General features: G+C 40.7%; 1 protein-coding gene across 1 annotated transcript in view; it reads right to left on the bottom strand.

Annotated features, from left to right (window-relative positions):
* LOC126177099 (mediator of RNA polymerase II transcription subunit 1-like) overlaps window positions 1-26,778 on the bottom strand; it is a 208,641-nt gene that overhangs the window by 20,950 nt on the left and 160,913 nt on the right. The window lies entirely within an intron of this gene.

Genomic DNA, 26,778 nt, shown 5'->3' with positions numbered 1-26,778 from the left:
TGTTCGACGTCCCTTCTTGAAAACGGCGATGACCTGTGCCCTTTTCCAATCCTTTGGAACGCTACGCTCTTCTAGAGACCTACGGTACACCGCTGCAAGAAGGGGGGCAAGTTCCTTCGCATACTCTGTGTAAAATTGAACTGGTATCCCATCAGGTCCAGAGGCCTTTCCTCTTTTGAGCGATTTTAATTGTTTCTCAATCCCTCTGTCGTCTATTTCGATATCTACCATTTTGTCATCTGTGCGACAATCTAGAGAAGGAACTACAGTGCAATCTTCCTCTGTGAAACAACTTTGGAAAAAGACATTTAGTATTTCGGCCTTTAGTCTGTCATCCTCTGTTTCAGTACCATTTTGGTCACAGAGTGTCTGGACATTTTGTTTTGATCCACCTACCGTTTTGACATAAGACCAAAATTTCTTAGGATTTTCTGCCAAGTCAGTACATAGAACTTTACTTTCGAATTCATTGAACGCCTCTCGCATAGCCCTCCTCACACTACATTTCGCTTCGCGTAATTTTTGTTTGTCTGCAAGGCTTTGGCTATGTTTATGTTTGCTGTGAAGTTCCCTTTGCTTCCGCAGCAGTTTTCTAACTCGGTTGTTATACCACGGTGGCTCTTTTCCATCTCTTACGATCTTGCTTGGCACATACTCATCTAACGCATTATGTACGACGGTTTTGAACTTTGTCCACTGAACCTCAACACTATCTGTACTTGAGACAAAACTTTTGTGTTGAGCCAACAGGTACTCTGAAATCTGCTTTTTGTCACTTTTTCTAAACAGAAAAATCTTCCTATCCTTTTTAATATTCCTATTTACGGCTGAAATCATCGATGCCGTAACCACTTTATGATCGCTGATTCCCTGTTCTGCGTTAACTTTTTCAAATAGTTCGGGTCTGTTTGTCACCAGAAGGTGCTATCCTCACTAATCCTTACTCTAATTGGCTAAGGTAATTTTCAAAAACTGCATTTAGTAGAATATAATACAAGTCCATGTATAAGTCTCACAGTGTCTAAAGCTGGAACGCTGAAATCTCTCATCTGTATGTCGGAGAATACCATGGGCATTACAAGCATTGCTCCTGAGACAGGTGGCCTATTGTATTAGACCTACCTTTAATGTTTCACCGTTACTCAAGTTATTATATCTCATTTTAAGCCAGCAATAACATCACAAAATGCAATGAAGTTTGTTAAAGTAATACATTTACTGTCACCTATGAAAATACCGTCCCTGTGATACATACTTCAGTTACAATTTAAGATTTTTCTGCTACTCATTCCTAGTTTCAGCCAATTTTCTGTTCCTTTTTACTATGCTAGGTAGTACAATTAGCATGTGACACCAACACCATATTAGCATGGTTACTTATACTTCTGCCAATGTTACAAAATGCTGTGATGTGCGCATCAGTTATGTTCATAGTCATGCAAAAGATGCATATTACAATTTCCATAATGTAAGTATGGGCATATTTCTTTTATAGTAGTTTTCAGCATTGGGTTACACAAATGGAATCCTAACAGGTTTGATTTGACTTATTCTACACAGAATTTGCAAGATGAGGTACAATCCACTTTGACCATAGTACACAACAGAACATTGGACAAAAAACTATGGCCAGTGACTGAAAGAAAGGACAGGTCACACTTGTCTACAAGAAGGCTAGCAGAGTGATACACAAAACTACCATCCAATTTCACTTATGTCCATCTACTGCAGAATCTTAGGTCTGCTGAGATATCTCAAAAAGAATGACCACCTCCACTTGAACTCGTGCGAATTCCGAGCAAATTAATCTGCGAAACCCTGTCGCACTTTTCTCACATGATATCCATTGCTTGACTTCTGAAAAGCATTTGACTTGATACCAGACCAACTTTTATTAATAAAGGGAATCAGACCAAACTTAAGACTGGACTGATGATTTCTTAGTAAGGACAAGACAGCACATGATCTCGAGTGGAGAGTTTGCAAACCTAGCAAGCAACCTCAAACTTTTGCAGGTAATGCAGTTACCTGCGATGGCTGAACAAATATCCAGTCAGATTGTAATAAGATTTCAAAGTTGTGTAAAAATTGGCAACTTGTGTTAAATGGACTGAAAAGTAAAATTATGCACTTCACAAAACGCAGAAGAATAGTATCCTATGACTATGTCAGTCAGTTAAAACTGGAATCAGTCTGCTCTCACAATCACCTGGATGCAACAATTTTCAGTGATTACAATGGCACAGTCCTAGGAATGACAGGTGGCAGACTTCCGTTCATAGACACGATATTGGGAAAATGCAGTTCGCCTACAAAGGACACAACTTATAAAATGCTGGTGCATCCCTAAGAATTTGGAAGTTTCAAGGACCCATACCAAATAGGGTGCATGGGGATATCAAATTTGTCTTTTCACAGATGGCTCTCTATTTGGTAGTATATGTTTTGCCAGTTATGGGCTGGTGTGGGTATGGTTGGAGGGAGCATCAGGCAAGTCTTACAGTGGGGATGATCATAACAGTAGGAGCCACATGGTAGGGAAATGGGTGCAGAAGCAGCGCATAGGACCTGACAGGGATCTTCTGGAGATTTAGTAATTTTTCTACCAGCCTAGTTCTAAAACAGATTTCTCAAGTCATCACATTCAATCCTCATACTGCTGATCCCTCCAAAAAATTACTTAGGAGTACTCCTCTTGTCATTCAGTTCCATCCTGTCTTGAATCCCCCCCCCCCCCCCCCCCAAAAAAAAACTGCAACATGCGGGTCAGACCATATGCTCCTGCTGCACCCATTTCCCTACCCTATGGCTTCTACCCTTGTGACTGTAAAACTTGCCCAATGTGCCCTCTTACCATTTTTTTTTTTAATTTTATAGGGAAAAGACAGGTACCGCCTATGGAAAATTAAGAGACCATTGGACAAAACAGAAGTAGATGTACGAATATTAAGAGCTCAGATGGAAAACCAGTACCAACCAAAGAAGAGAAAACTGAAAGGCAGCAGCAATACATAAAGGATCTACACAGGGAAAATGAACTTGAAGGCAACAATATCGAAAGGCAAGAGGAAGTAGATGAAGATGAGGAGGGAAAAATGATACCAAGAGATGAATCTGACAGAGCAATGAAAGACCTAAACCGAAACACGTCCCCTAGAGTAGACAACATTTCCTAAGAACTACTAATCTCGATGGGAGAACCAGCCATGAGAAAACTATGCCACCTCGTATGTATGGTGTACGAGGCAGAAAATACCCTAGATTTCAAGAAGAATATAATAATTCAAATTCCAAAGAAAGCACATGCTGACAGGTGTGAATATTACCAAAATATCAATTTAAAAAGTGGTGATTGCAAAATACTGAAACAAATTCTTTACAGAAAAAGGGAACAGCTGATAGCAACATGAGGAAGATTACTTTGGGTTCCACAGAAATGTAGGAAGACATGAGGCAATAATGACCCCAATAATTTCTCCAACAAAACAGGTTTAAGAAAGGAAAACTTATGTTTATAGCATTTGTAGACTTAGGGAAAGTGTTTGATAATACTGACTGGAATGTACTCTTTGGAATTCTGAAGACAGTGGGTGTAAAACAGCAGGAGTGAAATATTATATACAGCTTGTACACAAATCATAAGACAGTCATAAGGGTCAAAGGGCGTGAACGGCAAGCAGTGGTTGAGAAGGGAGTGAGACAGGGTTGCAACCTATCCTCAATATTATTCAATCTTTCCACAGAGCAAAAATACAAAAATAAAAATAAAAAATAAACAAAACATTAAAAAAATTGAAAAGTAATTAAGTTCAGGGAGAATAAATAATAAGTTTGAAATTTGCTGATGACATTGGACTCTGTCAGAGAGAGCAATGGACTTGAGGAAGAGCAGTTAAATGGAATGGACAGTGCCTTGAAAGGTGAATATAAGAGGAACATCAATAAAACAAAAAGAAGGTTAATGGAGTGTAGTTAAATTAAATATGGTGACGCTGTGGGAATTATATTAGGAAGTGAGACACTAAAAATTAGTTTTGCTATATGGGCAGTAAAATGGTGAAATTTGCACATGCTATAAGTACAAAATGTTCTGGAAGTGTAGAAAATGGTTACTCCAATGCTATCTGAGTATAGTATGTACTGTTTTCAATCAATTTCAAAGTGATAAAATGTGAAATTGGTCTGTTTCTATGAGATTTATTGAAATTAGTGTATTTCAGTGAAATTTATTACTTAAATGCTAAAAATTAGAATATACATTCACCAGACTTGTACTGTTTTTAATATATCCACAATTATATGTGTAATCACCACATAAATATGAGAAAAGAGAAAAAATTATGATTGTAAACAAAAATTTGTTGTGTAAGTACATATGTGCTAGATATGATATTCTGTTAACCTGTCCAATACAAATGATTATGCACTACAGAATTACCAAGGAGTAGGTAAAACAAGATAAATCTCTCTGATATTTTACATGATTAAAAAGTGAATGGTAAACCAAGGATGTTTTATAAAACCCACATAGAATAATGAGCAAATAAAAGAGAGGCAAGAAACAAGCATTGAAGTCAAGATACACAGCAGAAAAACAACATCTGCAGCTTACAAAACTTTGCTAGATGACTTTGAACAGTATGTTTCCTAGCTTCTAGTAGTCTAGAATTTTTTAATTTGATGCTTATCAATTTTTGCTTCACTTTTATTCGCTTCAGTCTGTTGTTGTTGTTGTGGTCTTCAGTCCTGAGACTGGTTTGATGCAGCTCTCCATGCTACTCTATCCTGTGCAAGCTTCTTCATCTCCCAGTACCTACTGCAACCTACATCCTTCTGAATCTGCTTAGTGTATTCATCTCTTGGTCTCCCCCTACGATTTTTACCCTCCACGCTGCCCCCCAATACTAAATTGGTGATCCCTTGATGCCTCAGAACAGGTCCTACCAACCGATCCCTTCTTCTGGTCAAGTTGTGCCACAAACTTCTCTTCTCCCCAATCCTATTCAATACTTCCTCATTAGTTATGTGATCTACCCATCTAATCTTCAGCATTCTTCTGTAGCACCACATTTCGAAAGCTTCTATTCTCTTCTTGTCCAAACTACTTACCGTCCATGTTTCACTTCCATACATGGCTACACTCCATACAAATACTTTCAGAAATGGCTTCCTGACACTTAAATCTATACTCGATGTTAACAAATTTCTCTTCTTCAGAAACGCTTTCCTTGCCATTGCCACTCTACATTTTATATCCTCTCTACTTCGACCATCATCAGTTATTTTGCTCCCCAAATAGCAAAACTCCTTTACTACTTTAAGTGTCTCATTTCCTAATCTAATACCCTCAACATTACCCGACTTAATTCGACTACATTCCATTATCCTCGTTTTGCTTTTGTTGATGTTCATCTTATATCCTCCCTTCAAGACACCATCCATTCCATTCAACTGCTCCTCCAAGTCCTTTGCTGTCTCTGACAGAATTACAATGTCATCGGCGAACCTCAAAGTTTTTATTTCTTCTCCATGGATTTTAATACCTACTCCGAACTTTTGTTTTGTTTCCTTTACTGCTTGCTCAATATACAGATTGAATAACATCGGGGATAGGCTACAACCCTGTCTTACTCCCTTCCCAACCGCTGCTTCCCTTTCATGTCCCTCGACTCTTATAACTGCCATCTGGTTTCTGTACAAATTGTAAATAGCCTTTAGCTCCCTGTATTTTACCCCTGACACCTTTAGAATTTGAAAGAGAGTATTCCAGTCAACATTGTCAAAAGCTTTCTCTAAGTCTACAAATGCTAGAAACGTAGGTTTGCCTTTCCTTAATCTTTCTTCTAAGATAAGTCGTAAGGTCAGTATTGCCTCACGTGTTCCAGTATTTCTACGGAATCTTCCCCGAGGTCGGCTTCTACTAGTTTTTCCATTCGTCTGTAAAGAATTTGTGTTAGTATTTTGCAGCTGTGGCTTATTAAACTGATTGTTCGGTAATTTTCACATCTGTCAACACCTGCTTTCTTTGGGATTGGCATTATTATATTCTTCTTGAAGTCTGAGGGTATTTCGCCTGTTTCAAACATCTTGCTCACCAGATGGTAGAGTTTTGTCAGGACTGGCTCTCCCAAGGCCGTCAGTAGTTCCAATGGAATGTTGTCTACTCTGGGGGCCTTGTCCTTGTTTCGACTCAGGTCTTTCAGTGCTCTGTCAAACTCTTCACGCAGTATCGTATCTCCCATTTCATCTTCATCTACATCCTCTTCCATTTCCATAATATTGTCCTCAAGTGCATCGCCCTTGTATAGACCCTCTATATACTCCTTCCACCTTTCTGCTTTCCCTTCTTTGCTTAGAACTGGGTTTCCATCTGAGCTCTTTATATTCATACAAGTGGTTCTCTTTTCTCCAAAGGTCTCTTTAATTTTCCTGTAGGCAGTATCTATCTTACCCCTAGCGAGATAAGCCTCTACATCCTTACATTTGTCCTCTAGCCATCCCTGCTTAGCCATTTTGCACTTCCTGTCGATCTCATTTTTGAGACGTTTGTATTCCTTTTTGCCTGCTTCATTTACTGCATTTTTATATTTTCTCCTTTCATCAATTAAATTCAATATTTCTTCTGTTACCCAAGGATTTCTACTAGCCCTCGTCTTTTTACCTACTTGATCCTCTGCTGCCTTCACTACTTCATCCCTCAAAGCTACCCATTCCTCTTCTACTGTATTTCTTTCCCCCATTCCTGTCAATTGTTCCCTTATGCTCTCCCTGAAACTCTGTACAACCTCTGGTTCTTTCAGTTTATCCAGGTCCCATCTCCTTAAATTCCCACCTTTTTGCAGTTTCTTCAGTTTTAATCTACAGGTCATAACCAATAGATTGTGGTCAGAGTCCACATCTGCCCCTGGAAATGTCTTACAATTTAAAACCTGGTTCCTAAATCTCTGTCTTACCATTATATAATCTATCTGATACCTTTTAGTATCTCCAGGGTTCTTCCATGTATACAACCTTCTATCATGATTCTTAAACCAAGTGTTAGCTATGATTAAGTTGTGCTCTGTGCAAAATTCTACCAGGCGGCTTCCTCTTTCATTTCTTAGCCCCAATCCATATTCACCTACTACGTTTCCTTCTCTCCCTTTTCCTACACTCGAATTCCAGTCACCCATGACTATTAAATTTTCGTCTCCCTTCACTATCTGAATAATATCTTTTATTTCCTCATACATTTCTTCAATTTCTTTGTCATCTGCAGAGCTAGTTGGCATATAAACTTGTACTACTGTAGTAGGTGTGGGCTTCGTATCTTGGCCACCATAATGCGTTCACTATGCTGTTTGTTTTCAGTCTGTATCCAGATATAAATTCAGCATCCTTGCACTGAACACAGAAATGTTTTTAGGAAAGTGGCACACGTACATTGCTTGCTTGAATTTTGAAATGGCTGTTTTTTTCAGTGTTCTGTTGTATTCTTTACTCTTTATTTTTTGTAATTATTGAACAAGATTTTCTAAAATATGAGTAAAGCTACAATTTTTTAAAAAATATTTTCGTCACATAGATATGGTACCACTGGAATTGCACACTCTTAATTATCCTTTACAGTGTAAAGTTTTGTTAATTCATAAATGATGTGAAGTGACTGTGTGTGTAAAACAATGGGTAGGCATAAATTAAGTGTGCATGAGCAACACAATGTGTATCCGAAAGAAGACGTCTTTTATGTTCACGAGAAAAATATCTTATGTGTGTCACTTTTGTAATGTGAAACTTGACTAGTAGTGATAGACACACACACCGAAAAATATAAATGCTAAATTTGAATTTCACAATGGTACAGTTTCATTGTTTATTTGCTGATTTTCATAGCTCGGGCTGACGATGGCCAAAGTAGAGAGGATATAAAATGTAAACTGGCAATGGTAAGAAAATCATTTCTGAAGTAGGTTGCACAACTAATGAGGAAGTACTAGATAAAATTGGGAAGAAAAGAAATTTGTGGCATAATTTGAGTAATAGAAGGGATCATTTGATAAGACATATTATGAAACATCAAGGAATAGTCAGTTTGGCAATGGAGGGAACTGTGGGGGAGTAAACATGGTAAAGGGCTAAATAGAGATGAATAAATTAAGCTCATTCAAACGGATTTAGGTTGCAGCACTTATTCGGAGATGAAGACGCTTGCACAGGATAGAGTAGCGTGGAGAGCTGCATCAAAGCAGTCTTCATACTGAAGACGAAAACAGCAAACAATTGCCAAGTTATGTCAAGATGAATAGGTATATAATAGCAATGCACAATACCCTGTTGCAGAGCATGTACACTAGAAGGGCCTGTGGTAAAAGTTAGGGTCCAAGCCCCAGGAATTTGTCATGAATATACATCACTATAGTAAGACCTACACTAATTTATAGGGCAACAGTATGCTGGAATAAAGTAGAACAGAAGGTGGCAGCTAAGAACCTTGGCAAGGTGCAGAGATTGGCCTGCTTAGCCATAATACGATGAAATAGCAGCACAGCAATTGCTGAAATGGAGAGACCATGTTGTATGGGCCCCCGTTGCACCTTTGGAATTCAAAGGAGGCCGCAGCAGGGGCACACAGGTTAAAAACTGGAAATAATTGGAAAACCTTAGGATACGTACAGTCCCACAACAACACAGTGAACGTGTTAAATACAGGAGTGAGCAAGGAAATATTAACAAAAGATCTGTTCATTTGTTTATCTGGAAAAATCATCCAGAACTTGAAAGTTTGGTTATTAAGAGGATTTACCGTATTTACTCAAATCTAAGCCGCACTTTTTTTCCGGTTTTTGTAATCCAAAAAGCCGCCTGCGGCTTAGAATCGAGTGCAAAGCAAGTGGAAGTTCTGAAAAATGTTGGTAGGTGCCGCCACAACTAACTTCTGTCGTCGAATATATGTAGCGCTACACAGGCATGCTTTGTAGGCACAAAGATAAATACTGGCGCCAAAATCTCCGCGTCAGTAAATAAATTTAAAAAAGAAAAGTTGGAAGACGAGTTTTTTTTCTCCGCCCTGAGTTTCGACCACTGCATTTTCATACATTATCCAACGAAGTAAATACAAATTCCGTATTGTTCATCTTCGAATGTAGCAGAATTTCAATGTAATACGAAAATCCGACATGCAAGACTGTTTGGGATGTTTGTCAATATGGCCAACTCTACTTTCTGAATTTTTTCCTACCTGTGAGAAGAGATGGTTGCTAATAGGAACCTGATGAAATGTGAATCACATGCAGTATTCTCTTCCCCATAAGAATAATACAAATATCAACATTTTGTCTTGTATTCTTTCGTGTTTGCTGCTATCTCATTTAAATCCTGCCTGCCTAATAAACTACGAAACTAGAGTGAGACAACAGCAAACGCGGAAGAATATACGTATCGTGTCATGTTTATATTCATATTATTCTTATGCCTAATAGTGATACAGTCAGAAATGAAGCACGGCAACTGACTAGATTTTTAATTCTAAGATGACTCTAATTTCTGTGCAGAATTTGATGTACTAAAGAAGCGGCCGCAAAGATTTTCAAACGGAGAAACATTTTCGCCTAACTCTCGTTCAGAACATGTTCTATTATACGCAGTCTACTATTTGGTTCTTGTTGATCATTATCAAAGAAAGCAGCAGTGTAAGTAACAACAAATAGTAGTCTCTTGCCATTGTTTCGCTAATGAGACGATTACTCTCTCTTTTTTTTGAATTGTAAGCGGTGGTAGCGCGCACAAAAGCAAGCCATGCCGCGAGCGGCGACAGGCCGTAAACACGCACTATCAGAATGCGACAAACAATGCATGACACAGTACAGTAATGCATTTTCAGCTTAGAGTGACGCAAACACCTATAACAAAGAAAACAGCACTTATCAGATCAAAGCAAAATAAGCAATTGATTCAAACCAGATGAAGCACGTGAGAAAGGAAGGGTACCCGTATAAATACGGACGGAGCGCCTGACACATAGCAATGGCTACCTGGTATAGCTTAACTGCTAAGCTTACGACTCGAACCAAACTACTGTAGCTGTCATTCGACCTAAATTGTGGCTCATATTACAATGGACAAACTTTGTTTCGATTTGGAGGTGCAGCCTAAAACTTTACTCTCCCCTTGAATTTCAAGTCTCAAATTTCCGGTGCGGCTTAGATTCGGCAATTTTTTTTCCCTTTATTTCGAGTCTCATTTTTCAGGTGCGGCTTAGATTCGAGTGCGGCTTAGATTTGAGTAAATACGGTACGTATGGTGCAAGTCTTGTTTCATACATTTTATTATTGTTGTTATCCTGCATGAGCTCGGTGCCATTCCAGGAACATTAAAACTGTTCTTAGCATCATGATGTGCACAGTAATTGGAGGCAGCAAAGAATCCTCTGTGCGAACCATGGGGTCAAGAAATGCCAAAGACCAGAAGATCCAATAATAATGTAAATACTGCTCTACCGATATTCTCTCTCTCTCTCTCTCTCTCTCTCTCTAAGTTTTTCTAAGTTTGGAATTTGTTAAAAAACAAATTGTACCCAGATGGTTAACCTCTGCTCAAGTTTTGTAATCAAAGGCACAATAAAAGCCTTCCTTTAAATTAGAGTTGATGAGTCCTGGTTTTGATAGAAATTGAACTCTTCCACAGACTTAAGAAGATCTATCAGCGAGTTGGGGGTTCTTCGACTTTTCGGAGCTGAAGACCAGCAGTTATGTAAATCGTAAATTAACTGAACCCTCATAAAAAGCTAGTTAACTGTAGAAAAACTCCCAGTAGCCTCAATAAACCTTTCAAGTTAACTATAGGAAGTAAGGAGCCATGGAAGAGAGAACCACAATACAAATCAGCAGAAACTGTCTGGTTTACTAAAAGGTTGAAGGAAACTGATGAGGGTGCTGGGGCAGGGGTACAAGCGGAACAGCTAGACTAGGGAGAGTAACCTCTCTAAGGAAGCTGGCTACAGTATCCAGGCAGAAATATGTCATGTTTCATGGGAAGTTCTGTAATCCTGGGCTTGAACAACAGACATATTATACTCACGGCACAGTTAACGGCTGTCCATGGCGAAGACTACAGGGAGAGAAACTGTACAATAAAATCTGTTTCTGTGTGGGGAATAGTGAGCTAAGAGCACTGTGGTTTTTTTTTTCCTGTGCAAATGAATCCAACCATGGTTTATTAAGGATTTCAATGGCAATGTAGAACTTCAAAATGGGCAGCAATCGGTACTTGTAACGTGAGACCTTAACGTTTCCACACTTGTAATGTGAGACCTTAACGTTTCCTGGCGAATTGAATGTTCAAATAATTTATGGGTTTGCTGCCGGCCGACGTCATCGACCACCTCTGATATTTTGACAGGAGCACACCCTGCCATCCTCAAGGCACAACTGCAAGGAGGAAGCAATGTGCAAGGAAATTTAATACCTCGGTTCACAGAGGAGAAACAAGGAAGATACCACAAACAAAACCAGTACCCGCAGAGTCAACACACAACCAAAGATAACCAACATCAGAAATATCAATAGTGACTATTAATCAACAGGTGAGGTAGCACTAATTCTGTCCCTCTTTTTTTTTTTTTTTTTTATGAGATGCAGAGCCGGATTCCAACCAGCATTTAGACAAAATCCACCATCTCTGTTTATAAGGTTGCTTGATAGTTTGATTTCAACTAGTTTGATTTCAACCGCTTCCTTAATGACACTATTCTAATAGCTGGACGTGCAAGCCAGAATCTCCGAGTTGTTGTATTCCATAGGATGACTGGTGTCAAGGCAAAGTTCTGCAATAGTGGATTGCTCGGCTGTTGTAAGTGTGTGTGATGCTTATGTTCAATACACCGGTCTTCCACAGTCCTGACTGTCTGACCAATATATGACATGCCACAACTGCAAGGAATACGATAGACACCAGCCTTACGTAAACCAAGATCATCTTATAAACAGAGATGGTGGATTTTGTCTAAATGCTGCTTGGAATTCGGCTCTGTCTCTCATCAAAAAACAGAGGGAGAGAATTAGTGCTACCTCACCTGTTGATTAATAGTCACTATTGATATTTCTGATGTTGGTTATCTTTGGTTATGTGTTGACTCTGCGGGTACTGGTTCTGTGTGTGGTATCTTCCTTGTTTCTCCTCTGTGAACCGAGGTATTAAATTCCCTTGCACATTGCTTCCTCCTTGCAGTTGTGCCTTGAGAATGGCAGGGTGTGCTCCTGTCGAAATATCGACGACGTCACCTGGCAGCAAACCCGTAAATTATTTGGGTACTTGTAACGTTAAACAGTTTCAATGTATCTGACTAGCAATGGAATATTGGGTGAATATGTATATCTTTAAAGTATTTGGGAACAATTTCAACATTTCCATTTACCATTACAATAAACTTTGTGTTTATGTATTTATAATGGCTCTTTATATTGTTATTATGTTCCTGTTTGAGTGCTGGTGAATATATTTGAAATGATATCTAACAGTGATTTTATTTCCTTATTCTGACTATAAATATAATTTACCAATATGTACCTTGAGGAGATGGAAAGTTCCTGCCACCACAAATCATCTGGCGTTCCCCTGCTTAATAAACAAGTGACAGTTAAAAATACCCATTTTTGGGAGTCATTCCAGAACTGTCTGTTCGATGGGGGTAGGCTTTGCAATCTGTACAATATGTATAGAGCATCTAAGCAGGTTCTCTCCCACTTCGTGAAAAAAGTCTTTGCATATCAGTTTAGCACATTTGTTATATGCCCTAGAGTACCATGTTTTGTTTGTTAGAATTATGCCAAGATGAGGTAGCAAAATTTTTTACTTTTAACAGCTCCTTGTTAAGTTTTGCATTTTAATTTTGTAAAAATATTATTTAGATTTTCAGCTTATTTAGGAATAAAGCAGACAAATCACCGAAAGGCAGCAGCACTGCATTGTCAATAGGTGCAGAAACAGAAGGTAGAGAGCTTTGCTAGCTTTTGGGGTGCACTTCATTTTTCAAGCATATAAAAAATTTGCATACACCTGTCTCCCTACATTATGATCAGTCAACTGCCAGGTCTTTCTTGGGCCACGGTGGATGTACTGGGATGAGAGGGTGGTGTGGGGTGAGGTGAAGGCAAGAAGCAGGGAGGGGGATGGGGGGGGAAGCATCTAGCGACTCACGGGAGAGTGAGGAGCCGTCTGTGAGCTAGCTAGGGGTCAGGTAGAGGGTGTAGGTGGCAGAGGGCTGGACATGTGATTTCACAAACTAGGGCATGAGACAGCAGCACAAAAGGAGGTTACAGGAGCAAAGGATGTGCTGTAAGGATAGCTTCCGTCTTCGCAGCTCAGAAAAGTTGGTGGTGCTAGGGAGGATCCAGATGGCATGGATTGTGAAGTAGCCTTTGAAATCTCACATGTTGTGCAACTGTGTGGTCCACCTCGTTTTTGGCAACAGTTTGGTGGGATGGACTAGGATGTTGTGGAGGTTGGGAGGGTGACGGAACATCACTTTGGGGGGGGGGGGGGGGGGATGGAAGTATCTGGAGTAGGTCATCCCTCATTTCATGGCATGATAATAGATGATCACAGCCCTGACAAAGGTTCTGTCATTCCAATCCAGGGTGGTACTGGGTGACAAGGGGGGAACTTTGTGATTGGTTCTTGGGGTGTAGGTGAGGATAAGGTACGTATTGGAAGATGGCAAAGGAAATCTGTTTGTGTATTAGGTATGGAGGGTATTGCCTGTCTGCGAAAGCCTTTGTGAGGCCTCCAGGATAATGGGCGAGGGAATTCTCACCAATGCAGATGTGTCTGCGTTGGGTGACCAGGCTGCGTGGGAGGGATTTTTTGGTGTGGATAGGGTGGCAGCTGTCAAAGTGCAGATACTGTTGGTGATTGGTGGGTTTGATGTGGACCAAGGTGAAATGGAGCCATCTGAGAGGAGGAGATTGATATCTCGGAAGGTGGCACAATGGGTGAAGGAAGACCAGGTGAAGTGGATAGGAGAGGTGTTGAGATTGTGGAGAAATGAGGATTAGATGTCCTGGCCTTCGGTCTAGATTATAAAGATGTTGACACTAATCCTGAACCAAACCAGGGGTTTGGGAAGCTAGGAAAGTTTCGCCTAGGTGGTCCACGATATAGCTGGCATGGACAGTGCCATGCGGATGCTCATGGCTGTGCCAAGAATTTGTTTGTATACCTTCCACTGAAAGATGACGAAGTTATGGGTCAGGATCCTACCCCATCAGAGGCCAGACCACCAGTGAAACCAACCATGTTATATACCAGCTCTGCTACAACCACTGCACAGCATTTTAACTTGGTATAACAACCAACTAGCTGCCAACTAGAATGACTGACCACCAAGTTGCACAACATGCGAGATTTCAAAGGCTACTTCACAATCCATGCAATCTGGATTCTCCCAGGGAATTGCCCACGAAAGGCGAATATCCCAAGTTCGAGTCTTCGTCCGGCACACAGTTTTAATCTCCCATGAAGTTTCACATCAGCACACACTCCGCTGCAGAGTGAAAATTCATTCTGGAAACAACCCCCAGGCTGTGGCTAAGCCACATCTCTGCAATATCCTTTCTTCCAGGAGTACTAGTCTTGCAAGGTTCACAGGAGAGCTTCTGTGAAGTTTGTAAGGTATGAGATGAGGTACTAGTGGAACTAAGGTTGTGAGGATGGGTTGTGAGTCAGGCTTGGGTAGCTCAGATGGTGGAGCACTTGCCTGCAAGTTCGAGTCTCGGTCTGGCACACAGTTTGAATCTGCCTGGAAGTTCCATATCAGCGCATACTCAGCTGCAGAGTGAAAATTCATTCTGGTATCTCTTCACTATTCACATATAGCACTTCCTACAGTTTGTAACAGTTTTTCGATGTATTGACATACTTATGCCTGTATTTATATCATTTTTCATAAATTACTTGATAGTTTCTACTTATGGCCTTGAGGCACTGCTGGAGGTCACACTGGACTTCTAAGATGGGATCAGGATCATAAGGTTTGTATGCAGAGGTGCTGGAAAGTTAGCAGAGACCCTCAACCACACAGACACTACACCTACATCGACACTCTGCAAATCACATTTAAGTGCCTGGCAGAGGGTTCTTCAATCCACCTTCACAATTCGCTATTATTCCAATCTCGTATAGTGCGCGGAAAGAATGAACACCTACATCTTTCTATACGAGCTCTGATTTCCCTTATTTTATCGTGGTGATTGTTCCTCCCTATGTAGGTCGGTGTCAACAAAATATTTTCGCATTCAGAGGAGAAAGTTGGTGACTGGAATTTCATGAGAAGATTCTGTTGCAACGAAAAATGCCTTTCTTTTAATGATGTCCTGCCCAAATCCTGTATCATTTCTATGACTCTCTCACCCATATTTCGCGACAATACAAAATGTGCTGCCTTTCTTTGAACTTTTTCAATGTACTCCATCAGTCCTATCTGGTAAGGATCCCACACTGCGCAGCAGTATTCTAAATGAGGACGGACAAGCGTAGTGCAGGCAGTCTCCTTAGTAGGTCTGTTACATTTTCTAAGTGTCCTGCCAATAAAGCGCAGTCTCTGGTTAGCCTTCCCCACAGCATTTTCTATGTGTTCCTTCCAATTTAAGTTGTTCGTAATTGTAATACCTAGGTATTTAGTTGAATTTACAGCTTTTAGATAAGACTGATTTATCATGTAACCGAAGTTTAACGAGTTCCTTTTAGCACTCATGTGAATGACCTCACACTTTTCATTATTTAGTGTCAACTGTCACTTTTTGCACCATTCAGATATCTTTCCTAAATCGTGCTGCAGTTTGATTTGATCTTCTGATAACTTTATTAGGTGATAAACGACAGCGTTATCTGCAAACAACCGAAGACAGCTGCTCAGATTGTCTCCCAAATCGTTTATATAGACAAGGGAAAGCAAAGGGCCTATAACATTACCTTGGAGAATGTCAAAAATCACTTCTGTTTTACTCGGTGACTTTCCGTCAGTTACTACAAACTGTGACCTCTCTGACAGGAAATCACAAATCCAGTCACATAACTGAGACGATATTCCCTAAGCATGCAATTTCACAATGAGCCGCTTGTGTGGTACAGTGTCAAAAGCCTTCCGGAAATACAGAAATACGGAATCGATCTGAAATCCCTTGTCAATAGCACTCAATACTTCATGTGAATAAAGAGCTAGTTGTGTTTCACAGGAACAATGTTTTCTAAACCCATGTTGACTGTGTGTCGATTTTCTTCGAGGTAATTCATAATGTTCGAACACAATATATGTTCCAAAATCCTGCTGCATATAGACGTTAACGATATGGGACTGTAATTTAGTGGATTACTCCTACTATCTTTCTTGAATATTGGTGTGACCTGTGCAACTTTCCAGTCTTTGAGTACGGATCTTTTGTTGAGCGAACGGATGTATATGATTGTTAAGTGTGGAGTTAATGCATCAGTATACTCCGAAGGGAACCTAATTGGTATACAGTTTGGACCAGAAGACTTGCTTTTATTAAGTGATTTAAGTTGCTTCACTACTCTGAGGATATTTACTTCTACGTTACTCATGTTGGCAGCTGTTCTAGATTCGAATTCTGGATTATTTGCTTCATCTTCTTATGTGAAAACATTTCGGAAGGCTGTATTTAGTAACTCTGCTTTGGCAGTACTGTCTTCGATAGTATCTCCATTGCTATTGCACAGAGAAGGCATTGATTGTTTCTTGGTGCTAACATACTTCACATACGACAAGAATCTCTTTGGATTTTCTGCCAGGTTTCAAGACAAAGTTTCATTGTGGAAACTGTTATAGGCATCTTGCATTGAAGTCCACGCTAAATTTTGAGCTTCTGTTAAAGATCGCCAATATTGGGGATTTTGCGTCTGTTTAAATTTGGCATGTTTGTTTCATTGTTTCTGCAACAGTGTTCTAACCCGTTTTGAGTACAAAGGAGGATCAGCACCGTCGTTTGTTAATTTATTTGGTATAAATCTCTCAATTGCTGCCGATACTGTTTCTTTGAATTTAAGCCACTTCTGGTGTACACTTATATTATTAATTTGGAATGAGTGGAGATTGTCTCTCAGGAAGGCATCAAGTGAATTTTTATCTGCTTTTTTGAATAGGTATATTTTTCGATTATTTTTCGAGGATTTGGGGATTACAATATTCAGTCTCGCTACGACAACCCTATGTTCACTAATCCCTGAATTGGTTCTGATGTTTGTTATTAACTCAGGATTATTTGTTACTAAGAGGTCAAGTGTGTTTTCACAACTGTTTACTATTCGCGTGGGCTCATGAACTAACTCCTTGAAATAATTTTCAGAGAATGAGTTTAGCACAATTTAGAATGATATTTTATGCGTACCTCTGCAATTAAACATGCATTTTCGCGAACCTATCGAAGGTAAATTAAAGTCACCACCAAGAATTATTGTATGATTTGGGTACATGTTTGAAATCAAACTCAAGTTTTCTTTGAACCTTTCAGCAACTGTATCACCTGAATTGGGAGGTTGGTAAAAGGATAGAATTATTATTTTATTCCAGTTACCAACAATGACCTCTGCCCATACTAACTCAAAGGAAGTATCTACTTTAATTTCGCAACAAGATAAACTATTCTGACAGCAACAAACACGCCACCGCTAACCATGTTTAGCCTATCCTTTTGGAACACCGTTACGTTCTTCGCAAAAATTTCAGCTGAGCTTATATTCAGCTTTAGCCAGCTTTCAGTGCCTATTACGATTTGAGCACCAATGCTTTCTATTAGCGATTGAAGCTCTGGTACTTTCCCAACACAGCTATGACAATTTACAACTGTTATACCAATGGTTCCTGTGTCTATGCTCTTCCTGTGTTCAGCCTGCACCCTTTGTGACTGAAACCCTTCTTGTGTTTTCCCGAGACCCTCTAACCTAAAAGCCTGCCCAGTGCATGCCACACAGCCCCTGCTACCCGTGTAGCCGCCTCCTGAATATAGTGGACACCTGACCTATTCAGCAGAACCCAAAACCCAACTACCCTTTGGCGCAAGTCGAGGAATCTGCAGCCTACACGGTCGTAGAACCGCCTGAGCCTCTGATTCAGACCCTCCACTCGGCTCTGTACCAGAGGTCCACAATCAGTCCTGTTGACTATGCTGCAAATGGTCAGCTCTACTTTCATCTTGCAAGCGAGACTGGCAGCCTTTACCACTTCAGTTAGCCGCTCGAAACCAGAGAGAATCTTTTTTGATCCAAACTGACACACATCATTGGTACTGACGTGAACAACCACCTGCAGTTGGCTGCACCCTGTGCTCTTCATGGCATCCGGAAGGACCCTTTCCACATCTGGAATGACCCACCCGGTATGCACAGGAATGCACATTGGTTTTCTTACTCTTCTTGGCAGCCAAGTCCCTAAGGGGCTCCATAAAGCGCCTAATATTGGAGCTCCCAACTACCAATAATCCCACCCTCTGTGATTGTCGGATCTTGCAGGCTGAGTGGTTTCCTCTGAAACAGGACAGGCGACAGCATCTGGCTCAGCGACAGTGTCAGCCACAGACAGCACCTGGAACCAGGGAGGCCTTATGTGTGGCCACCTGGGAAGTCTTTCGCCGCCTGCTTCGCCCCGGGGCGACCTCCCACTCGACCACAGGTGAGGGAGTCAGGCTCAGTGCGAGCAGTAACTGGGTTGGCCACTGGTGATGACCGATCTGAGGACTCTGACATGCTGGACGTCCGTTGGATCCCCACGGCCAGCCCACAACAGTGGTGCCCATCCACTGCAGCCCCAAGCTGTGTAACCGAAGCCATCACAGCCTGAAACTGAGAGCGAAATGTCACCAACTTGGCTTGCATCCGCACACAACAATCGCAGTCCCTGTCCATACTAAAGACCGTGGAAAACTACACTATGCAGATAAACGGACTATCGGCATGTGCTGCACAACTCTACTGTAGACCCTGACGAATACACACAAACTGTGCCTAGTAATTTGCAGATATTCAAAACCCTAACTACCAAAGCACTCAGGTGAAACTAAATAATTTCCCCAATTACGTCACAAAAAACGCGAGGACTGTGGCTATTAGATATTGAATTTACATGCACAAACTCAAGAAACTAAACTAAACACACAGATGATATAATAAAATTCGCTCCTGGTTAGGAACTTGTAAATCTCACAAAAGCGGTTACTTCCCTGTAGCTGCGTCTGTCTCAGTCAGCTACTACTGCCACTGTGGTGGAGCCTGTGTCTGGATTGGTTACATTCAAGATACTGCTCACTTCCTTAATTATTTTTCCACAGTTCCCATCCCACTTCCACTAGACTCCTTGTTGATCACTGTGAATGTGACATCTTTATACACCATCAACAGCCATGCCCATAGCCTTGCAGCCAAGGAACACTACCATTCTTAGCAAACCTATACCTCCTTCCTAGTCCTGAGGCAACGACATAAAAATTGACAAATATTTCACTTTCGAAGGCAAAATCTATAAACAAATCTGTGGTACTGCCGCCGTACCTGCATGACGTTGTCCTAGGCAACTTATGTATGGGCTACATGGAAGAATCCTTCCTATCCAGGCAATACCTAAAACACCTCATCTGGTTCAGATTCATTGATGACTTTTTTATGGTCTGGACTCATGGCAAGCACATCCTTTAATCCTTCCTTCGTAACCTCAACACCTATTTCAGAAATTTGTTTCACCTGGTCCTTCTTAACTCAATGATCCACCTTCAAATATGTTGATCTCCACCTCTCAGATGACTCCATAAATATGCCCGATAGTATGAAGTGCACCAACCATCAACAGTACCTCCACTTTGATTGATATATCCCATTCCAGGTCAAAAAGTCTCTTCCTTAAAGCCTTGTCACAAGCAGACACAGCCTCTACAGTGGAAAGCAGGTGTTGGCAAAATATATCAATAACCTTACCAGAACCTTTATTGACAGACAATATCCTGTCCATCTCATCCATAAACAAATCTTCCATGCAACTTCCACCTCTAACACCAGTGGAACCTGTTAACCAGCCGCCAACCAACACTCCCCTGATCAACTAGTATCAACCAGTACTTGAAAAGCTCAGCCACATCTTCCACCAGGATTTCAACTACTACTCATGATGCCCTGAGATGAGGGATACCCTACCCAAAATTCTACTCACTTAACCCAAAGTAGTGTTCTGCAGCCCATCCAACCTACAGGATATCCTTGTCCATCTCTCTACCGCAGTACAGTCACAGGCATTTACTACCCAATAAAAACACGGCCATGTGCGAAGACAACCATGCTGTGTATCAGCTATGCTGCAATTACTGTAAAGTATGCTATTTGGTCACAAAAAGTAACCACCTGTCTACTGACATTAATGGTCCCCAAACTGTGGCAAACTGCATTTGTAAAACATGCTGTGAACCATTAACGCAAATAATTTCAACAGCTGCTTCACTATGTTGACCATTTGGATACTCTCTTCCAGCACAAGTTTCTCTGACCTAAGTAGGTGAGAGTACTCTCTAAAACGTATCCTGTGTCTCGCAATCCCCCTGGCCTGAATCTCCACTAATCTGTTTTCCACTGCCTCAACTTAGCTTTTCCCTTCTATCTTCTGTCCCTACTACTCCTTCTCCATACAGTTCATGTACTGCCTTCTCCCCCCCCCCCCCCCCCCTTACACCCACCCACCATGCAGGCATTCTCTCACTCCCCTCTCTGTTTCCCTTTTCTTCTCCAGCTTCCTTCTCTCCCCCCCCCCCCCCCAAATCACTCCCCCTCCGCTCCTCCCTCTGTATCTTATAAATGCTCTACCTTCTACTCCTTTCATCTTGTTGTACAGCTGCTGAGGCATCTGTTGTAAGACATGACTCACACTATCCCACTACCCACTACCCCCTCCTTGCCTTTAGGCCATTCTCAAGCAATTTTGTGGTTCTGTGCAAAATAGAATATATTATCTACTAGAATAAAAACTTAATGATGTGAATGTGAACATATTCTAAATACGTTTACCTGTAATAGATAGCTATACCTTACTTACTGAAATATTAGTATCTTTAAATTGGCGTTCTGTTTTCATTTTCGTTCACAAATGCTGTCTTGCTGGTTCGACAGCTTGACATTTACAAAGGTATTATTAATACGTTTACATTCACATCATTACATTTCTATTTGTAAAGATAATATAACAAATTATCGTTTGTACAACACCACAAAATCACTCGAGAAAGACCTAGAAGACTGAAACTAGTAGCGAACAAATGAAAATTAATACAGCAAAGCAGAAGATGTCGTCTTCTTTTATTTTGTTGTATTTGACAAATCCTGTCTTGGACTATACAATTCATTGCCAGACAATACCTTTGCCTCTTTACGTTAAGCTATCCAGAAATCTTAACCTAAATTTTACCAAACACTCAGGTCAAATATAATAGTAGTTACATTCCTATAACTAGAAAGTGAGATCCTTTCTTATTTATCTTGTTTTATTTCATTGAATTTTCATCTATCAGTAATATTTGTGTGAAGGACATGATTGGAAATGTAAATCACAGTATAGCAAAATCACTCTGTACTAAGTTCATCTGTATTATGTTATAAGACGAGTGTAAGCTTTTGTGCTGAGCGCAGAGATTTTTCAGAATTCTCTTTTGCAACTCGAGGTTCCGATACATAGCAACAGGATGAATTTTTTCTAGAAGTAAGGAAGTGTGGGACACTTCGCTTTCAAACATTCCGCATTTCACAGAGTGCATTGTATACTTGGCCTTTAAGCTACTAAAAATGCTAAATTTCATTGATTGACAATGACTGATACATATTCAGGAAAAAACTAAAGAAGATTGAGGCAAGGAGGCCTATGCAAATGTAGGAGAGGCCAGGAGAGTTACACAAATGTAGGATATACTGCAGGGAGAGTTCCCACCTGCACAATTCAGATAAGCTGGTGTTGGTGGAAAGGAATCATATGGTGCAGGCTATAAAGCAGTTACTGAAATGAAGAACATTGTCTTGGGCGGCATGCTCAGCAATGGGGTGGTCCAGCTATTTCTTGACCAAAGTTTGTTGGTGGCCATTCATGAGGACAGACAGCTTGTTGATTGTCATGCCCACATCAAATGCAGCACAGCCCTGCCTTTGATGGGATAGGTGATGCTTGTGACTAGACTGGAGTACCTGTAGGTGATAGTGGGAGGATGTATGGGACAGGTCTTGTGTGTACGTCTATTACAGGGATATGGGCCATGAGGAAAGGGGATGGGAGCAGGAGTTGTGTAGGAATGGACGAGGATATTGTGTAAGTTCGGTGGCCACTGGAATACCACTGCAGGAGTGGGGAAGGATAGTGCGTAGGACATTCCTCATTTCACAACCCGACGAGAGGTAGTTGGAACCTTGGTGGAGAATATGGTTCGGTAGCTTGTCCTCAGTGGTACTCAGTCACAAGGGGAATGCTCCTCTGTGGCCAGATGGTGAGACTTTGGGAGGTGGTGGGTGACTGGAGAGATAAGATATGGGAGATTCCAGACGTATCTACAGTTAAAGTTCCGGTTTCAAAATGCTGTAGAAAGAGAATCACTGCACAGAATGACATCAATATTGAACAGCATATTATTGAAGCAGGGGAGGAAACAATGCTGGAACAAAAACAGATCTAACAAAAAAACTGAGCAATAGATGGTGTTGTAAGTGTCAGGATAAGCACACCACCAATCGCGCAGAACACAGCTGTTTCTCAGCTTGCATCCTAGGTGCCCATCATGACAGTCTACATTATTGCTCATATGCTGCAAGTGGAGAAAATGATTACAAAATTCAAAAAGACACGTACTTTTGAAGAGCATTGTGGCAGAGGGAGAAAAGCAGTTGATCAAATGTCAGTCAAAAGCATGGCAACAGCACTGCAGGAGGGGTCGAGCATGGGTGTGCAAATATGCAGTGCATGGGGACTTGCCTGAATGTTGGAAATGCCTGCAAGCATGAAACATAGAATCATACGAAACATTCTGCATTGCTATCCATACAAAGTCACCCATGTTCAGAAGTTGCTTCCTGCTGACCTCCCAGCAAGATGTTGGTTCGATCTGGAATTTCTTGCTCACATGGATGTGGACAACAATGGACATGGAACGTTCTTTAGACAGGCAAAGGCAATTTCCATCTCCAAGGACATCACCATATGGGCGATGTAAAATCTGCAAGCACATCAACTGATACCACTTCATTCTGCAAATGTGACTCTGTGATGTGGGTTGACGGCATTGTTTATCGTAGGGCCATATTTTTTCGAGGAAATGAGTCTGCAGGTCCTGTTAGCTGTACCATCACTGGTATACACTACAAGAGTCTTTTGTGCACCAATATCAGCCTAACCCTTCAGGAGCATGGCTATGTGGGTAGGATGATTTTTATACAAGAGGGCGTTCTTCACCACAACGCACAGCCCATGAAGCGACTGCTGAAAAGGTGTTTTGGAAATGCTAGAATTATCAGCCACATTTCCCTATAGCCTGGCTTCCAGATCACTTGATCTTAATCCGTGTGACTTCTGGCACTGGGATTATCTGAAAGATAATGTGTTCAGTGCTCTAATTATGAATGTAACTGAATTGAAGACACCCGATGCACAATGTGACCCCTGAGACCCTCGGATCTGTTGTGGAACATGCTCTTCTCAGTTTCAACTTGTGGCCGAAAACGGTGGACAAGATATTGACAATGTCTCGCATCAGTCTCACGACAGTTACAAACAGACGTAATTATGCTTTTTATGTGATTTTTGCCCCAGGACAATTAAAAACCAATGTAATTTTGATTTTTATATTGTTTTTGGCTCCACGGCAATTAAAAACCAATATAATTTTGCTTTTTGTGCGAATTTTTGCCTCAAGACAATTAGAAACCGATTTTTCCCATCCGATGTGATACGACCTTGATGTAGTGGACAGGTTTACCTAAATAACAGTGCCACCACTGTCGACTGCCAAACTTGTGCAATCATGCACAATGAACGGTACAGATGGTGTAATGTGCATATCAAACCACAACAACAGTACTGTGATTCAAATGTCAATTGTAGCCAACCTCATTTCGGTTAAGAAGCTTACAGTGCTATTGGTAAGATTTTTGTTAAATTTTTTTGTTCCATGATGATTCCCCTCTGTCGATAATATGCTGTTCAAATTTGACATTACTCTGAGCAGAGCTTCTCTTTCTACAGTGTTTTGAAACTGGAACTTTGGTTGTGGACACCCTGTATATTAGCAAGCTGACATTTTCTCAAAAGTTTCTTCTTAAATTTTGGTGTGCACACACTTGGTACTGTCTTGCTCAGACAATATCACATGCATGTTTGATCTCTTTCTTGGTGGATTTTGGTTTTTTGTCTAGCATGAAAAATTCACCACCTCTGTTTACTATTTCCCTATCCTTTCACAATACATTCAGATATTCTTCACACATCTCACTGCAATCTATTTCCAGTTTTAATCAGCATTCTGTACCTACCATTATGTGAGCTCCACAGCTATTAGGAATGCTTCAAACCCTGGCATTTTATTGCGAAAGTTTCAGCAGTTGATCACTATGATTTTAATACTCTCGCCAATATGAGGTACTACTTCAGATCTTACAGCAACACTCTGTACTTCCTAAAGCTGCCATTACCGTATTTTCTCGAATCTAAGCCGCACTCGAATCTAAACCGCACCTGAAAAATGAGACACGAAATAAAGGAAAAAAAATTTCCCGAATCTAAGCCACACCTGAAATTTGAGACTCGAAATTCAAGGGGAGAGAAAAGTTTTAGGCCGCACCTCCAAATCGAATCAAAGTTGGTCCATCGTAATATGAGACACAATTTAGGTCTAATGAATGACTATACAGCTACAGTAGTTTGGTTGGAGCTTAGCAGTTAAGCTTTACCAGGTAGCCATTGCTATGCGTCAGGTGCTCCGTCCGTATTTATAAGGGTACCCTTCCTTTTTCACGTGCTTCATCTGGTTTGAATCTATTGCTTATTTTGCTTCGATCTGATAAGTGGCGTTTTCTTTGTTATAGGTGTTTATGTCACTCTAAGCTGAAAACGCATTACTGTACTGTGTCATGCATTGTTTGTCGCATTCTGATAGTGCGTATTTACGGACTGTTGCCGCTCGCGGCATGGCTTGCTTTTGTGCGCGCTACTGCCGCTAACAATAAAAAAAAAGAGAGAGGAATCGTCTCATTAGCGAAACAATGGCAAGAGACTGCTATTTGTTGTTACTTACACTGCTGCTTTCTTTGATAATGATCAACAAGAACCAAATAATACACTGCGTATGATAGAACATGTTCTGAACGAGAGTTAGGCGAAAATTTTTCTCCGTTTGAAAATCTTTGCGGCCTCTTCTTTAGTACATCAAATTCTGCACAGAAATTAGAATTAGATTTGAAAATCAAGTCAGTTGCCGTGCTTCATTTCTGACTGTATCACTTAATACGAATATAAACATGACACGATACATATATTCTTCCACGTTTGCTGTTGTCTCACTCTAGTTTCGTAGTTTATTAGGCAGGCAGGATTTAAATGAGATAGCAGCAAACACGAAAGAAAACATGGCAAAATGTTTGTATTATTCTTCTGGTGAAGAGAATACTGCATGTGATTCACAATTCATAAAAGTTCCTATTAGCAACCATCTCTTGTCACAGGTAAGAAAAATTTCAGAACGTAGAGTTGGCCATATTGACAAACATCCCAGTCTTGCCAGTCGGATTTTCTTAGTACATTGAAATTCTGCTACATTCGAAGATGAACAATATGGAGTTTGTATTTACTTCGTTGGATAATGTATGAAAATGCAGTGGTCGAAACTCGGGGCGGAGAAAAAAAGCTCGTCTTCCACCTTTTTTTTTTTTTATTTATTTACTGACGCAGAGGTTTGGCGACAGTACTTATCTTTGTGCCTACAAACCATGACTGTGTAGTGCTACATATATTCAACGGCAGAAGTTCGTTGTGGCGGCACCTACCAACAGTTTTCAGAATTCCCGCATGCTTTGCACTCGATTCTAAGCCGCAAGCGGTTTTTTGGATTACAAAAACCGGAAAAAAAGCGCGGCTTAGATTCGAGTAAATACGGTATCTGTCCTGGACAGATAGTCACCTAATATAAAAAATCCTCATATGTTCCCCACACTGCTACTTGGGTACCAGACACTGATGTGTAGAATAGTAACTATGTACTATAGCCTAGAAACATGTATGTACTTTTCTGGAAGTGGAAGAATTAGTGACAGTCACAATTCAAGCCGGTACAGACTGTTTTTCCCCATTGCCAACCTTGGGTAGGAAACAACACAGTGTGCCGTAGCAATATAGTGTCGTAGCTTGCATTGTCGGCGCAATGTTGATTCCAATGTGATGTGTGCCGACTGATAATGAGGTGGGGGTTATTCTCCCTACACCTCTTCTCTCCCTCCATGAGCCCATGTGCTAAGCAAAAATTGCACGCTAATGATCCCAGCATCCCCCCAAAAAAGTGAAAAGTTATATAGTGCGTGTATTAGGTACTCGTGAACCAATCTAAACCTGTTACTGCACTATTTGTAGATTTACGTGAATGAGTCCAGGGCCATACATTTGTATTCTCCATTACAGCTGTCAGTAAATATATATAACTTTAAAACGAATATCAACATACATAAATAAATGCAGTACCCAAAAATATTCTGACTGCTTCAAACAGCAAACTGATCAATTATCGTTTACATTGA

The sequence above is a fragment of the Schistocerca cancellata genome, chromosome 3, assembly GCF_023864275.1.
Source record: "Schistocerca cancellata isolate TAMUIC-IGC-003103 chromosome 3, iqSchCanc2.1, whole genome shotgun sequence".
In the NCBI taxonomy this organism is placed as follows: domain Eukaryota; kingdom Metazoa; phylum Arthropoda; class Insecta; order Orthoptera; family Acrididae; genus Schistocerca; species Schistocerca cancellata.
Note: the sequence above shows the minus strand (reverse complement) of the source record. Positions and strands in the feature narration are given on the sequence as shown.